The following is a 17574-nucleotide window of genomic DNA, read 5'->3' on the forward strand; positions in this document are numbered from 1 at the left end:
GTTTGTGTTTTCATGGAAGATTTAAGCATACACATTTGAATCATTCATTCTAAGAATATCTTATGATTCTCAGTTAGGTGGCATGTGATTGATTATCATATAGTAGAAGATTAAATATAAGTTCATACAAAAAATATAATTCCAAACAGAAAACCTAGGCTCTCTGAGAAGAAAAAAAAGCTAGTGAGATCTCTCCTTTATATGAAGTCTCTTGCTTTCTTTAGACATTAGTGGGAATTTCAGGGAATGATTATTTTCTGGTCACCAGTGTTCTAACTCTAAATAAAATTAGTTTTAAACCTTTTTTTTTTACCTTAATGTGAAATTAAGATTTGTAAAAATAAGAAAATTTTATGAACCTTTTGTATACATATTTTTAACAAATCACTTTCCCTTAATACTCTTCCAATTTGGGGATATAACAGATCACTGCCCTTTTTTTCCCTTTGTCTCTCCATAGAGCTTCCCTTTTCTTCCTGCTCTGTCTGTACCTTCTTCCAGTTTTACTTGTGAAATATTTATGTCTTTGATTGATTGTGAAGTAACAAGATCCATGTATACTTTAATATCACTGTTACTGTGCATAAAATTAGAGCTGGTTATTTTATTCCCCTTTTACAAATAAAATTCTGTATTTCAAAAAGCCCAAAATAATGGTATACTATTTTGATATTTGAATTTTAACCTTCTTTTGGAAGTCTTTTTTTTTCTTTCTTTTTTTTTGTGTGTGTGTGTGCAATTCTGAATTTTTATTTTTAAATCTGCAGTATTCTGTTCTCTATCTATATTTTAATACTGAATCTCCTATGCCCAGGAGGCACCCTCCAAAGATATAAATTAAATACAGATATGGATTGATAAGGACATTATTGCAAATCTTGACTATCTGAGAAAAGTATAGGACTCTTTATCATCCAAAATTCAAAATAAATCCTTTGTACATAGTCATTAATCCAGTTGTTTCCTAAATGAACCATTGCCTTTATAGCATTCTTGAAAAGCTAGAAATTTAACTGTCATAACTCTTGGCCAGGAGTTGGCAACTTTTCTTAGACATGCACTGGGATGGGATGTATAATTGATTAATTCCTGATATCTTGGTTTAGAGTTGAGCCACTCAGGAAATAGCCTATCTGCTGAAGCAGATACTGTGTAGGTTAATAAACTATTCCTTTATAAACTTTCTTTGATGAGTAATATTGCTTATACTTTAATGTGAATTACTTTATCCAAAATTTTTTTCTAGGATCCCAGCACTAGTTAGACAATTAAATTTTAAAATATTTTATCTTTATTTTCCGGAAGAGGAGAAAGGGAACTCATCTGAGAAGATCAAGCCAAAACATATTGTTATCCTGGCAGTTATTTAGATAACAAAGTAAAGTGCATGGGTGCTGAGCTTTCAGATTAGGAACAGGGCAGACATATTGTAATTTTGTTCGTATATCTGTTGGACTACCCTGCCTAATCACTGAAAAATCATCTTCAGCACCACCTCTGGAAAATGTTTTATATAATCGGTGGTTACATCAGTATCAGAAAACCCTTTCTCATATCACCAATCATATTAATCGTTATACAACTGCTTATCCTTGCACTACCAAAATTACTTTGGTTCTGGAGGCTTGATATTCTTGAAGTCTTTTGGGTTTTGTTTTGTTTTTTAACATTGTAGTATGGAAAACCAGTCTTGTTGCTTTTTCGTAAGGATTAAGACTAGGATTTTCAAAAAGTTTTAATAGCATAAGCATAAAAAATTTGAGTCTATTAGAACAAGAGTTAGTGTTCTTGCTAATCATGCATGGTAGTCTCTAGCTTACGTTCAAACTAAATTCCTTCTAGGGCAATATTACATTCTAGTTTCCTGTGCCTTTGTTATAGTCTATTTAGTGTTGTCTCCATATGATTAACTCAATTTCTCAAAAACAAGTATTAAAATGAAATCTTCTAATCAGCCATGTTGAGCTAGATTTGGCATTTGTTGAACTATTTTGTGTATGTTTAAGGTATAAGAAACTTCATTTATTAGTTTTTGCTTCTGTTCAAAGCAATTTTATTACAATAGGTATGTCTAATGCTGACCTTCTCTTTTAATATATTTCACCTTTACATGTTTCATTTCAACTGAGATATAGCCATGAGGGTGAGGTTTGTTAGGGTGATAGTTTGTAATTTTCTGACAATATCATAAAGTAAGAAAAAATTTTCATGAAAATTTTAGCAAAGTATTTTAAGCAGTGGGTATTATTTTATGTCTGTATCTTGTTGGAAACTGTACTTTTTCTAAAATAAAACTCTCCAATCAAGTTGGAGAAGAGAAAAAATTAGTTTTAATTTTTGCTGCTTTTGACTTTTAATCCAAATCCAGAATTAGAAAAGCTAGTACTTCAGTTTTATTTTCTGAAAGCATCTGTGATTTTTAATTGCTTTAGATGTCAGCTCTCAAGTTGAAAATTCACCATAGGAGGGAATATAAAATGGTGGCAGTAGCCTATGTTATTCTATTTCATGAACACCATGTAAGTTCTTAGGTCCACAGGTGAAAAGGGTAAAAGATAGTTAATAGAGTAGATTTTTTAAAATAATTTTTTTAGATATTGTTTCCTCAGTTATGCTTTATTTCAAGTTTCTTTGTGACTTCTGTGAAACTGAAGATAATTCATGAACTTCAGAAAATATTATAAAATAAAATTTCTACTGATAATTTGTATTTTAATATAATTCCTTTTATTAATTCAATCATTCTAAAAATATGAGTGGGCATTAGTACATCAGGCAGTGTAATTATTTACATATTGTTAACAATATGGATGTGAAAACATACCTATTTTTTCTTTGTGAGAATGGGTTATGCTTAACCCATCAGTAGCCTTGAGATGATGAAATTGTTTGATAGCTTGTGATTAAAAACTTAAGCACCAATCTGAGTGTGATTTAATATCATTATTGTTATTATTCAATTTAATTATATTGATATTCAAGATTTTCTCTGATTTAATGGTACAACTGAGTATTAAATTTTTCTGATGAGTACAGTACTGCCACATAGTTTCAATTTATCAAGTTAATATTTACTGAATGGCAAACATGTGAGATACTTTTAGACATAGATCCTGACTTATGAAGGGTATAGTCTTGATATTGTGATTTTTCAAATGTTTTACTTTTAGCATGAAATTTTTTTTTAATTATTACTGTGAAAAGTTTAATTGTTTCCTCAATATTTAAACAGATGTAGTGAAGTTGCTTTGGTTGGGTGAAGTGCCCAGAGTCCCATCTGCTTTCTTCTATTTAGTGGCCCCAGAAGCATTCTTATGGGATCCCAGGACTCTGAGGAACAGTTTAAAAAACATATTCTGGCTAGAGAAAAGAAAACAACACATTAAAAATTAGCAATATAAGTTAGAAGCACAGACTATGGAGTTACACTATCTGGATTGAAAACGTCTCTACTACTGATCACCTGTGCTGCCCTGTATAAGTTATTTCTACAACTCATTTTTCTCCTCAGGTGAGGAAAATAATAGTACCCATATCTTAGGAGTTTTGTGGGGATTAAGTGCGTTGATGAATATAAAGCTCTTAGGATAGTGACTGGCACATTGGAAGTGAATAGGTATTAGATTATGATATTATTTTATCTTTTTAAATTGAAGGAGTCAAGCAGAATGACTTTGGGAAAATTCTACCATCCATAGTCCCTGTATTTATTTGTTCTCCTTTCCTACAAGTCTTATTCCACTTTGTCAGGACCTAGTGAATGAAGAAAGACTTGAATGTACTTTTAATTCTTTTTTGCTTAGTAGTATTACAATAATGGTATTTATCATCTCCATTTCTGAGCTGTGTTAATTTAGCTCTCCTAGGCATACTTGATAGGCAAGGGATATAACAACATAGAACTGTTCATGAATAGTCAACCTGCAGGAAATTTAAAATTCTTGAGTCCAGGTTATCTCTGGCCTCAGCCTCCTGAGTAGTTATGATTACAGGCATATACCACCATGTCCCAGTGGTACAAATAAGTTACCAAAGTAGTTTTCTAGGGCCCTAAATGTATTGCTCCATTGAGAGAATGTCTAGTTTTTGAAATTTGCATTATTGGAGGTAATTTTAATTAGCATTAGTTGAGTAGATTTCAGGAGCACTCCAACCCTTGTCTTTTTCATTGTCAAGGCCTAGGAGGCTCATGACTGGCCTCCTGAAAGAAGCAACTCTTCAGATGGATTTGAAGCAGGGGAGTGATATGGTCTTTTCCACTGGAAAGCTGCATGGCATGAGATAGTTGTTTTCAAACTCTTTACTTGGAAGTAATAGGTCTCCTTAAACAGACTCTAGGAATTCACTGAAAAAACTGATAGTAATCAAGGACCTGTTCATTATCCCTGTCACACAATGCAAAGTCAGTTGAAATTCCAGGCTTTTTTTTTTTTTTTTTTTTTTTTTTGCGGTATGCGGGCCTCTCACTGTTGTGGCCTCTCCCTTTGCGGAGCACAGGCTCCGGACACGCAGGCTCAGCGGCCATAGCTCACGGGCCCAGCCACTCTGCAGCATATGGGATCTTCCCAGACCGGGGCACGAACCTGTGTCCCCTGCATCGGCAGGCAGACTCTCAACCACTGCGCCACCAGGGAAGCCCCTCCAGGCATTTTTAAGGTCAGCTTCTTCCTGTGATCTGTTGGGTTAGGGAAAAAATCTTTCTGTAAATTCAGAAGAATATAGAAAGTTGAAAGTTTTTTTATAAGACTTAATTAAAGAGAATGAGTGATACTACACAGAAGTAATATTCTTTTAGGAAACTAGATTCTCATTATAATGTAAAACAGTAAAAAAGTCATTACTAAAGCTATTATTTCTGTGTTCTAGTACTTCATAACTTTGAATGTGACTAAGTGTAATGCTTTTCTACACTTAGCTGAGACTCTCATTTTGCATTTATTGGAACAAATTCTTGGAAACGCACTTTAACATGAAGCTTTGTAATTTTATTCAAATTAACCAAACTTACAGCTGAATAAATGAACATCGTTTCAATCACAAAAAGAAACACCTAACCCCGGAGACATAAGAATTTTAAAAAACAGTTTAGGATTTTAAAGAAAATGATGACTTCCGATAAGCTGAGAATGTGGCTGATTAAAAATTCAGATAATATTCCTAGGGCAGATTTTTATCTATCCAAGCAATTAAACTCAATTATTTGAGTTCCTTCCATTCTATGTGCCAAAAATTACATCAAAAATATGTTTAATTATCTATCAAATGACAACTCAATCAGATCTTTCCAATTTGATAAAGGTAAAGAAATGGAAACAGCCTTACTTGTATTAGAACCATTCACTTTCCCATCACAGGTACCAATGTTTCTACTTCTCCCTTGTTTGCAGAGAAAGGGAGAAGTATCCCTTCCCTTTAGAAAAAGAAAAGGGACTGGGAAAAGAGAACCTGAATTCTCAGGCAGCTTATTTATGGAAAGAGTATATATAGTAAAGTTCTGTAAGTATTTAGTTTTCATAACTGGAGCAGAAACGGTATCTCTGAAAAAATACCTTGTACCTGTGTAACTTGGCTAAAATGATTTCTAGTCACGAAAATATGCCTTTCTTAACCAACAGTCTTACTTGTCTGTTCTTCACATTCTTCCAAATTAATATACAAATTTCTCTAGGATTAATGCTTCTATTTCTGTTAATATAAACTTTCTAATGTTTTGTCAGTCCCTAATTCTATAATAGGAAATGACAAGAGTACAAGGTTACAGGGGAAAGGCTTATTTCAAGGAGTTGTAAATAATTACATCTGATTTTAATACAGAATTGTTTTACATTATTTTTACTAGGTAGAATTACTTGCAGTGCTAACATTTATGGCAGCAGTTTTTAATATAATCACACTGAAGTATCTTTTATTGATTTTAATAACTACTCAAAGTATTTGTAAATGAAAACATAAGAAATGTTAATCTTTAATATATAATGGTGACTACAAATTTGCCCCCTCTAACAAAACAAAAGTGTTTCCAGATTTACTTCTGTTACCTAAAAATCAAAAACAGTTCATTTTCTTGTTGTCAAAATCTTTTCTAAAATACATTTTCTTCCTTTAATAAAGGTATGCATATCATTCAACACATTATGATTGGAATATTCTTAAGTATATCAGGGTTATGTTCTAAATTTTATAAATTGGTATTATTGAATAGTGTAACTAGAAAATATAAGGTATTGGACTGATAGAGACTTTCAAAGGAGAAAGACATGCCAAATTTCTCTTAAAGCCTTGTTTGTTGTCTTTTGCCTATTTGTTCTAACGTATACATTTAAATTCTGGTCAGTTGCGGCTATGCTGTTTTAATTACTAAAAGGCCCTCATCTGTTAGATTTTTTTCTTCTAATATTACACTTAAGATCATCTTTCTATTTTAGTTTGTGCGTAAAAATAGTTTGTGGTGATGCATGTTACCAATGATCAACTTCATTAGTGTTTTCACTTTGCCAATAATGGATGCTTAGTTCAGTATTTTTTTTTAGTAGTGTATATATGGAAACCAATTTTTACCAATCACCTCTTTACAGTAATTTGTAAACTATACTATACTGGGAGAGTGTCAGTGAGTTGGTTACTGAAAACCATTGCTTAATTAATAATAATATTTAAAATAAATTACTAATTCTCATAAATTCATGTTAAAATATTAACAGCCCAGTAATGAACTTGCAGTATCTGATAGTAACAGTATCCTTCTTTGCATAGTAAAGGTTGTTTTTCATATCATTGTCACTTTCTTAATTTCCTCTTCTTTGCATAGTAAAGGTTGTTTTTCATATCATTGTCACTTTCTTAATTTCCTCTTCACAGACACCCCTGGGTTAGGGCATCTGTTATCCTTATTTCACTGATGAGGAAATTGAGGCAAGGAAAGTTTAAGTGACTTGTCATTCACTAAGACAAGTTAATAAATGAGTTAAAACTGGGCTGTTATTCAGATATCCTGAGATAATGTATCTTTCATAATTATACTAGTCAGCTTGTAAGAAATGCTTTTAAAATGTTTCATTTTATTGTCACATATACATAACATAACATTCACCATTTTAACTATTTTTAAGTTCAGTGGTATTAAGTATATTCACATTGTTGTACAACCATTAAAAATGTTTTTATGTTTATGCCAAATTTATGGCCCCCATAATACAAGATATTCCCATAAGGTGTTCCCATAACTGTTTGCATGATTCAAACAGTTTCCCTGGGAGGTTATTTACACACTTACTCATTTGATGGTGTGTTCGAAATAGTTTAAGAGCTCCTTTTGGAATTGCTTTCATTCTTCTGAATTTCACTGATGGAGATTTCTCTTCCTTTGATGACAAAGTTGATTTTTCAAAAACCTGATGTTATTCAGAGCATTATCTGCAGAATATTATAGGTGATCAAGCTAGATAATTTTTTTCAAATAATAAATATACTTATTTAGTCATCCATTCATTTACTCAGCAAATATTCATCAAGGGCCCACTAGGTGCCTTTCACTCTGATAGGCAATAACTATACCATGGTGAACAAAACCAGTACTATTTCCATGGATCGTAGTCTAGTAGGGGAGATAAACATTAAATAAATTGTGAATACTTTAAGCATCATGAAAAGAAAAAATCATGAAGAGTACTCTGAGTATAACAAGAGCTGGGAGAGCACCTAATTTATATTGGATACCATGTTCCCCAGAAGTAACCTTTGAGCTATGACCAAAGAATAGGTGTTAGTTGGGCAGGTGAGAGTTGAAGTCAGATGGAGCAACAGCATGTGCAAAGCCCCTAAGGTGGGCAAGTTTGAGGAACCAAAGATGAATAACCTGTGAGATAATATTTAAATGGGGGTGGGATAAAATGAGTTCAGAGAAATAGGCAAAAGCCAGATCATGTAGGGGGAATATGGATTGTAATTATTAAAAGGCATTGAAGGTTCCAGGCTGCTATCATCTCACCTGGTTTATTGCAGTTATCTTCTAGCTGATTTCTCTGCTTATACCCTTAACTCCTATGGTCTGTCCTCACAAGAACAGCCAGAGCAATGTTTTTAAACTTAAGGCATTTCCTGTTACCCTTTGTCCTTATCACTAAATGCCTTCTTATTTCACTCAACAGAAGCTAGAGTTCTTAAAAGAGAATATAAGGCCGTGCATGATCTGGCTTCTGTCTTATTTTCTACCACTTTCCTCCATGCTCACTCTGCTCCATCCTCAGTAGCCCCCTCACATATTGCACAAATGTTCCTGCCTTGGGGTCTCTGAACTTATAATTTCCTACACTTGGAATGTTCTTTCTCCAAATGTTTATATCCTTACTTTCTCACTTCCTTTAGGTCTCTATTATCAGTCAGATTCTTCTCCACTCACTGTATACAATGGTAACTGCCCTCTCCCATTCCATGACCACCTGATATATGCTGTATATATATATTTGAGTTTTTTGTTTATCTATTTGCCTCCCTCTACTCCCAACTCATGCTCCATGAGCACAGGGGTTTTGTTTTAGTCACTGCTATAGCCCCATTACCTCAAACAGTGTCTGGCATGTATTGTAGAAGGCATTCAAATTAATGAAAAGTGAAGGAAATCACAAGTGTGTGTCTTGTTTTTGGCTTGTACATCATAATGTTAACATAATGGTAACAGTGGGAGGAGAGACACAGGAGAAGTAGGTTTGGGGTAAGGAGAAGATTATGAGTTAATTTTAGTCATGTTCAGTTTGTCATGCCAATGAAACATCCAAGTGGATATATCATAGGCAGTTGGATATTCTAGTATGGAACATAGACCAGAGGCCTAGGTTGGAAATAAAAATATGACTGTAGATGGTATTTAAAATCAGGGAAATGATTGCATCTGTGAAGTGAGGCCATCTGTGAAAAAGAGATCCCAGGACTAAGCCTTACAATATAACATTTGAATATAACATTTGAATATAACATTTGAAAGGAGGAAAGACACTACTGTTGCAACAGGAAAAAAAGAAATGGATTATGGACGCAAGTAGTTTCTAGATTTTGTAATGACTTCCGTTATCCTAAAAGTACGAGACCAGATCATAAGCTAAGAATGAAAGAATAAGATTGCTCAGCAATGTTGAGATCTCATTGTTTGAGATCTTAATGTTTAGCTACATGGTGCATAAAATAGATGGGTTCATACATTAAAATGATTGGGTTCATCTAGGGCTGTAAAGAGAAAAGGTCAAAGGAATTAAGAGCAACTAGACTAATTTTCTTATTTAGCTAATCCAGTAAACATCCTTGAGACCTGCTCCATGCCAAGTGTTGTTCTAGACGCTGGTGGTACAGAGTTGAACAAGACTGTGCCTATCCTCTCGAATGTCGTGCTGTAGTGAATGAGATAGCCATATAAATAAATAAGATGTAACATGTGACATGATAGAAAGCATGATCAGCCAAATGTTTTGAAAGCAAAGAAAAGAGAGCCATTGGAAAATAAGTGAGGCTTCACCAAGGAGGTGACACTTGAGTTGGGTCATGATTTCATTTGATTGAGTATATTATTCATTATGACTTATGTTTGGTTCATCTGGTCATAAAAAGAGCAGTGACTTACCAGAGGTACAACGATAACATTATAGCTCATGCTTGTTACTACATTTTTCCACCACAAAAAACCCTACATCAGAGGGAGGAACACTCCCAAACTCATTCTATGAAGCCACCATCACCCTGATACCAAAACCAGACAAAGATGTCACAAAGAAAGAAAACTACAGGCCAGTATCACTGATGAACATAGATGCAAAAATCCTCAACAAAATACTAGCAAGCAGAATCCAACAGCACGTTAAAAGGATCACACACCATGATCAAGTGGGGTTTATCCCAGGAATGCAAGGATTCTTCAGTATACGCAAATCAATGTGATACACCATATTAACAAATTGAACGAGAAAAACCATATGATCATCTCAATAGATGCAGAGAAAGCTTTCGACAAAATTCAACACCCATTTATGATAAAAACCCTCCAGAAAATAGGCATAGAGGAAACTTACCTCAACGTAATAAAGGCCATATATGACAAACCCACAGCCAACATCGCCCTCAATGGTGAAAAACTGAAACCATTTCCACTAAGATCAGGAACAAGACAAGGTTGCCCACTCTCACCACTCTTATTCAACTTAGTTTTGGAAGTTTTAGCCACAGAAATCAGAGAAGAAAAGGAAATAAAAGGAATCCAAATCGGAAAAGAAGAAGTAAAGCTGTCACTGTTTGCAGATGACATGATACTATACATAGAGAATCCTAAAGATGCTACCAGAAAACTACTAGAGCTAATCAATGAATTTGGTAAAGTAGCAGGATACAAAATTAATGCACAGAAATCTCTTGCATTCCTATACACTAATGATGAAAAACATGAAAGTGAAATTAAGGAAACACTCCCATTTACCACTGCAACAAAAAGAATAAAATATCTAGGAATACAGCTACCTAAGGAGACAAAAGACCTGTATGCAGAAACCTATAAGACACTGATGAAAGAAATTAAGGATAATACAGACAGATGGAGAGATATGCCATGTTCTTGGATTGGAAGAATCAACATTGTGAAAATGACTCTACTACCCAAAGCAATCCACAGATTCAGTGCAATCCCGATCAAACTGCCAAGGGCATTTTTCACAGAACTAGAACAAAATATTTCACAATTTGTATGGAAACACAAAAGACCCCGAATAGCCAAAGCAATCTTGAGAAAGAAAACCAGAGCTGGAGGAATCAGGCTCCCTGGCGTCAGACTATACTACAAAGCTACAGTAATCAAGACAGTATGGTACTGGCACAAAAACAGAAATATAGATCAATGGAACAGGATAGAAAGCCTAGAGATAAACCCACACATATATGGTCACCTTATTTTTGATAAAGGAGGCAAGAATATACAGTGGAGAAAAGGCAGTCTCTTCAATAATTGGTGCTGGGAAAATGGGACAGCTACATGTAAACAAATGGAATTAGAACATTCTCTAACACCATACCCAAAAATAAACTCAAAATGGATTAAAGACCTAAATGTAAGGCCAGACACTATAAAACTCTTAGAGGAAAACATAGGCAGAACACTATGACATAAATCACAGCAAGATCCTTTTTGACCCACCTCCTAGAGAAATGGAAATAAAAACAAAAATAAACAAATAGAACCTAATGAAACTTAAAAGTTTTTGCACAGCAAAGGAAACCATAAACAAGACGAAAAGACTACCGTCAGAATGGGAGAAAATATTTGCAAATGAAGCAACTGACAAAGCATGAATCTCATGCAGCTCAATATCAAAAAAAACCAACAACCCAATCAAAAAATGGGCAGAAAACCTAAATAGACATTTATCCAAAGAAGATATACAGATTGCCAACAAACACATGAAAGGATGCTCAACATCATTAATCATTAGAGAAATGCAAATCAAAACTACAGTGAGTTATCACCTCACACCGGTCACAATGGCCATCATCAAAAAATCTACAATAAATGCTGGAGAGGGTGTGGAGAAAAGGGAACCCTCTTGCACTGTTGGGAATGTAAATTGATACAGCCACTATGGAGAACAGTATGGAGGTTCCTTAAAAAACTACAAATAGAACTACCATATGACCCAGCAATCCCACTGCTGGGCATATACCCTGAGAAAACCATAATTCCAAAAGAGTCATGTACCACAGTGTTCATTGCAACTCTGTTTACAATAACCAGGACATGGAAGCAACCTAAGTGTCCATCGACAGATGAATGGATGATGAAGATGTGGCACACATATATAATGGAATATTTCACAGCCATAAAAAGAAACGAAATTGAGTTGTTTGTAGTGAGGTGGTCGGTCCTATGTACACTACCAAATGTAAAACCGATAGCTAGTGGGAAGCAGCCGCACAGCACAGGGAGATCAGCTCAGTGCTCATGTAGAAGGGTGGGATTGGGAGGGTGGGAGGGAGGGAGACACAAGAGGGAAGAGATGTGGAGATATGTATATGTGTGTTGCTGATTCACTTTGTTATAAAGCAAAATCTAGCACACCATTGTAAAGCAATTATACTCCAATAAAAAAATTTTTTAAAAAAAGAAATCATATTTTACCATAGTAAAAACCACATTTTTCATACACTCAGTAAACACATACTGACACCTCCTGGATGCTAGACAGCAATGCTTTTTTGTACGTCTGCCAACTCTAAAAAGAGAAGTACCTAAATATTTTGAGCAGTGACAATATCAATGAAACAAACATATACTCTCCTAAAGTAATTAAGTCAAAAATGATGTTCATATGAATTTGAAGTGTTTACTTGAAAAATCACTCTTTGCCTTATAATCAAGTCCCATGTATAATTAAAAATATGTCTTCATTTAGATTTTTTTAATACATAAATTATTTATTTATTTTTGACTGCTTTAGGTCTTCATTGCTGTGCACAGGCCTTCTCTAGTTGTGGCGAGGTGGGGGCTACTCTTCGTTCCTATGCGCGGGCTTCTCATTGCCATGGCTTCTGTCGTTGTGGAGCGTGGGCTCTAGGTGCTTAGTCTTCTGTAGTTGCAGCACACGGACTCAGTAGTTGTGACGCACGGGCTTAGTTGCTCCGCGGCATGTGGGATCTCCCCAGATTAGAGCTCGAACCCATGTCTTCTGCATTGGCAGGCAGATTCTTAACCACTGTGCCACCAGGGAAGTCCTGTTTAGAGAGATTTTGTTTTGAATATAAACTGAACATTGACTGACACACACATGACAATATACATACATATATATTTATTATGCATATATGAACGAATACATATATTTTTAAATAGTTTTGGTATATGATTAAGGTATTTTGTGTAATTCTTCAGTAATTGCCCAGGGCTTTTCTAAGCATTATGTACCTTACCCAAGAGAAAGCTTTCAGTAACTTTTTTTTTTTTTTTTTTTTTTTTTGCGGTACGCGGGCCTCTCACTGTTGTGGCCTCTCTCATTGCGGAGCACAGGCTCCGGACGCGCAGGCTCAGCGGCCATGGCTCACGGGCCTAGCTGCTCCGCAGCATGTGGGATCTTCCCGGACCGGGGCACAAACCCGTGTACCCTGCATTGGCAGGCGGACTCTCAACCACTGTGCCACTAGGGAAGCCCTCAGTAACTGTTTTTAAAAGAAAGTAAAAACAAGTTCTTGACCAAAATATTACTAACTGTTCATAAGGAAATTCTTAATAGCAAGATATAATATACTTTATGATTCCTCTTACATTCATTGAATACCATACCAAAAGTATCTATATCATCATAATTATGCCACCATCTTCCTGAGACCGCTCTTACCTTCCCTGAGACTTGTTACATTAATTGTCTCTTCTTTGTTCTGTATCTTTAACCTCACCTCTTCACTGTCTTCCTTTACTCGTATATGCATGGTCAACTCTTTTTTTTTTAATGGAGTGGGAGGGAGATGGAGTGAGGAGGACCCTTGACCTTGAAAAGGGTGGTCTGTCCTTTCTCCCTACTTTCTCATGTCCCATTCGATAGCCCTCATGTCTGCAGCTTAGCACAGTAGTTAAAGCTTAGATTTTGCAACTTGACTGCTTGGATTCAAATCCTAGTTCTGTTACTTGTAAGTTGTGTGACCTTGGATAAGAAACGTTTTAGTTTATCTGTTAAATGAAGATAACATGCTTAAGTGCTTGGTACATAACAAGCAATGTGTAAGTATCAACTGCTGTTATATCATCACTGTGACCATCATACCACCCCATAGAAATTGTTTTTGGTAAGGTCATTCTTGACTCCGTTTCCTAGGCTCTTTGTAGCCCCTTTACCTTTGAGAAGTTGACATCTGCTTAAAAGTGACAAATCCCAGATCTTTCTCCACCATACTTCTCCCTCCTGAGTTTCCCTCCAAAATATAACTATTAGATGGACATTTCTGCCTAAACAATATTAAAGATAACTCAAACTCAGAATGTCTATGACTAAACGTATTTCCTAGAAACCCGATGCTTTTATTTATTATACTCCCTTATAGGTGCAACCATTAATTAACCCAAGTCAAAACCTGAGACTTACCACAAGTTCTGTTCATTCTACTGCCTCTTAAATGTCACTTGTATCTATCTTTTCCTTTCCTGTCAGTACAGTATTTTAACACTTGAGCATCTTTTAAGTGAACTGTTGAAAAATACATCTAACTCATCTCTTTGTTCCATCATTTATCCTCTTCTGATCCATTTAGTACACTGCTCCCAGAGTCAGTTTTTAAAAGCAAATACCTCCTTGCTTAAAACTCATTTCCGGGACTTCCCTGGTGGTGCAGTGGTTAAGAATCTGCCTGCCAGTGCAGGGGACACGGGTTCGAGCCCTGGTCCGGGAAGATCCCACGTGCCGCAGAGCAGCTAAGCCCATGCGCCACAACTACTGAGCCTGCGCTCTAGAGCCTGCATGCCACAACTACTGAAGCCTGCTCGCCTGGAGCCCCCTCACCTACACTGGGGAAAGCCCACACAGCAACGAAGACCCAATGCAGACAAAAATTAATTAATTAATTATTTTTAAAAGCCTCATTTCCTATCACCTAAAGTATAAAATCCAAACTGGACCCTACCTAGCTCTTTAACCAAAACTAAAGGTTCTTGGAATTCATTAAGTTTCAAATCTCTTTATATATAATGTTACTTCTTCCCTAGTTGCCTTTCACACACACATATGTGTGCATGCGCACACACATACAAACACACACACACACCTTTTCCTCTATCTCTTCTGGACAAATACCTACTACACAGTAAGAATCATGAAATTAGAGGCTATCTTTGGTTTTCTTTTATATCCCCAATGTTTGGTATAATGCCACATAATAGTAACTACATTAGAACAGTGTTTCTTACAGTGTTTGGATGAGACAATGCTGGCCAACAATAAAATAACTATAGAAATTAGGCATAAGTGAATGATCCAGAACTTTTATAGCAGTTAGGTTAGTTTCATATCTATTAAATCTAATAATTTAAAAATGGGTCTTTCTTTTCTGTATGTTTTCTCTTATTTCATTTTTCTAGTGGTTCATTTTTGTTTTCTAAAAAACTTTATAGAAGAATCAGTCTGTGACAGTTTGAAAATTTAAAAAGATACTAGTCCTTCTACATAGATGATTTGAGAAGCACTGCATTAGGAAAATTTACCTGAAATATTTAGTACTTGACCTGTACCAGATTAATGATATTTCTGGAGCTGTCTAAATGTCAAAGAGCACAATAATTTTTAAAAGAATTATAGCTTTTAATATATATATTTACTTCTTGCAAAGACCTACCAATTTATATAAAGTCTAATAAACACTATAGCTTATGTTCTGCTGATGTAGCCAGTCTGATAGTACTTGAATTGGGCTGCCATGTTCATCACAGCTTGGCAGAACATACCCTACTACTCTGCAAATTGTTTCTTGAACGATTTCACAATGAATGGCATGAAAACATCATTTTAGAACAGTATTTCTGTATTTCTAGTCTCATAATGGTCTTCTGTTCTTAATATTTGTTGAGTGATTAATCAAATAAATTTAAAGTTCTCTTTTATTATGAAAATAGTTAGAAACCTTCATAGTTATGTTATCACATAGTCCTTAAATTTCTGTTTCAACTCAGCTTAAATATTAATATTGTCAATTATGGGCCTAGTGTAATGAAATGATACAGAGAAGTATATTACTTGGTAGTTCTTTCAAAGAATGTAGTAAGTCAGTTAAACTTTTTTAAAAATTCTGCTGTCCCTTTCTTTATGCCTTAGCAGGATAACTAAAAGATGAATAAATCACATAATTCTTAATACTAATTTATTCAAAAATGTTTCTTTACTGAATATTATGTTCAGGGGACTGAACAAAACTATAAAACACTTGTTTTTTCTTAAAACCTTTCACTATCTTGCTTGCTTAAAATATTGGCATTCATTTCATTGTGAGCCAGTTTTGAATTATTAATAGGGTAATTAATAGGTAATTAATAAGCTACTAAACATTAAAATTGAGCTAATAAGCTTTAGTTCTTTAAAATAAATATAACTTACACTAATATTTATTAATGTTATTAGAACCATTTAGCTTGAGCATGCGTCCCATAAACTGAATATCTAAACATAAAAATCATTCAATAAATAGCCTGTTACTTAAAAAAAAAATTAAACAATTGCTGTTACAATCTAGTAGTTTTAAAGCATCATACAACTACCTGAAGCTTATAACATCATTGTTGATCTAATCATTATCCCAGAAGCTTTCAAATTTCTCTGTATTGCAAGTGGATCTTCTATCCAGTTTCTACTTTTAGCTTTTAATATGAAAAAATCATTGGTCTTTATATAATCATGTTTTTTTAAGCATGACGTCTCTAGTTATAGGACTTACTCACTGCAAGTAACAGGGTAGTCCTTTTGACAAAATTTTCCTTCCTCAGTCCCATAGATGAGGAGGGGAAAGGCATTGACATTTCTTTGCTAGCCAAAAGGTTTCCCGTTAGTTCTCATACTTCCCAAGCTTTCATAATAGTTCTTAATTAAATTCAAGTAGCGTGTGAAGAGAGATTACATAGAATTTGAAGAAAGGGTGACAGCAGGGACTTTAAATGAAGTTTAATTTTATTCATGTCCTAAGCATAGTGACCAGATTAATGATAAACATGAAAATGTTAGAACATCTTTGTCCAATTCAAAAATACTGTCTTTAGACCTACTTTATGTAAAATTTCAATATTTTAAGTCAAGTGTACGGCAGTTCTCTCTTCACTAACTAGGTGAGAGAGGGAAGAAAACATACTTAAAGTTTTTTAAAACTAAATAAATAAAAAGAAAGTTATATTGACTTATATTTTACTTACACAAATTTGTTCTTTAAAGAAAGCTTGAAGAGAGAATGGAAATGTAAAGCAAAATAGAGCTATAGTTGTATTTGTTTGCCTAAAATATATGGAGAAACTTCAGAACTGATCTCAAATATAATGAGATTTGCCTTTCCTAGGAAAAATAATAACAAAAGATAAAACATGAAGTGTCTTAAAAATATCTCATTTTCCAAACCTCCGTGGTGAAGGGGCAGGCTTATATTTGTAGTTCTTCATTGTAAAAGTCTACGTCATAGTTTTCTGTCTTATCCACTACTTTTTTACAGAATTTGAGCCAGTATCCCAGTTTTAATAAAATGCTTTGGAGTTATACAGTACCTTTTTATAACGTTTATACTCTTGTCATGACGAATTGAAAAATAACAACATGACAAATTCGAAAATTCTTTATCCATCTAATCTTAAAAATCCAAAATAAGATATTTGGGGGTATTCTAAGATTACTTTAACCATGGATTACTTTAGGTTTTATTTTTTAAATCATAAGAAAATAAAATGGTTTCCTCATTTTAGATTGGGTTTTTATTTTTAGTATTGGTCAGTTTGAAAGTGTAGCTACTTTAAGAGTTGTGAGTGGCGTTACATTTTGATCAGTTACAGAATGAGTTACACAACTCAAAGGCTTTAGGTATTCAAAAATTAAGTTT

The 17574-nt window shown here is 34.4% G+C and overlaps 1 protein-coding gene across 3 annotated transcripts in view; it reads left to right on the plus strand.

Moving 5' to 3' along the window:
• Positions 1–17574, plus strand: part of USP15 (ubiquitin specific peptidase 15) — a 136124-nt gene that overhangs the window by 89809 nt on the left and 28741 nt on the right. The window lies entirely within an intron of this gene.

Source organism: Mesoplodon mirus, assembly GCF_964341445.2.
Source record: "Mesoplodon mirus genome assembly, chromosome: 11".
Lineage (NCBI taxonomy): Eukaryota > Metazoa > Chordata > Mammalia > Artiodactyla > Ziphiidae > Mesoplodon > Mesoplodon mirus.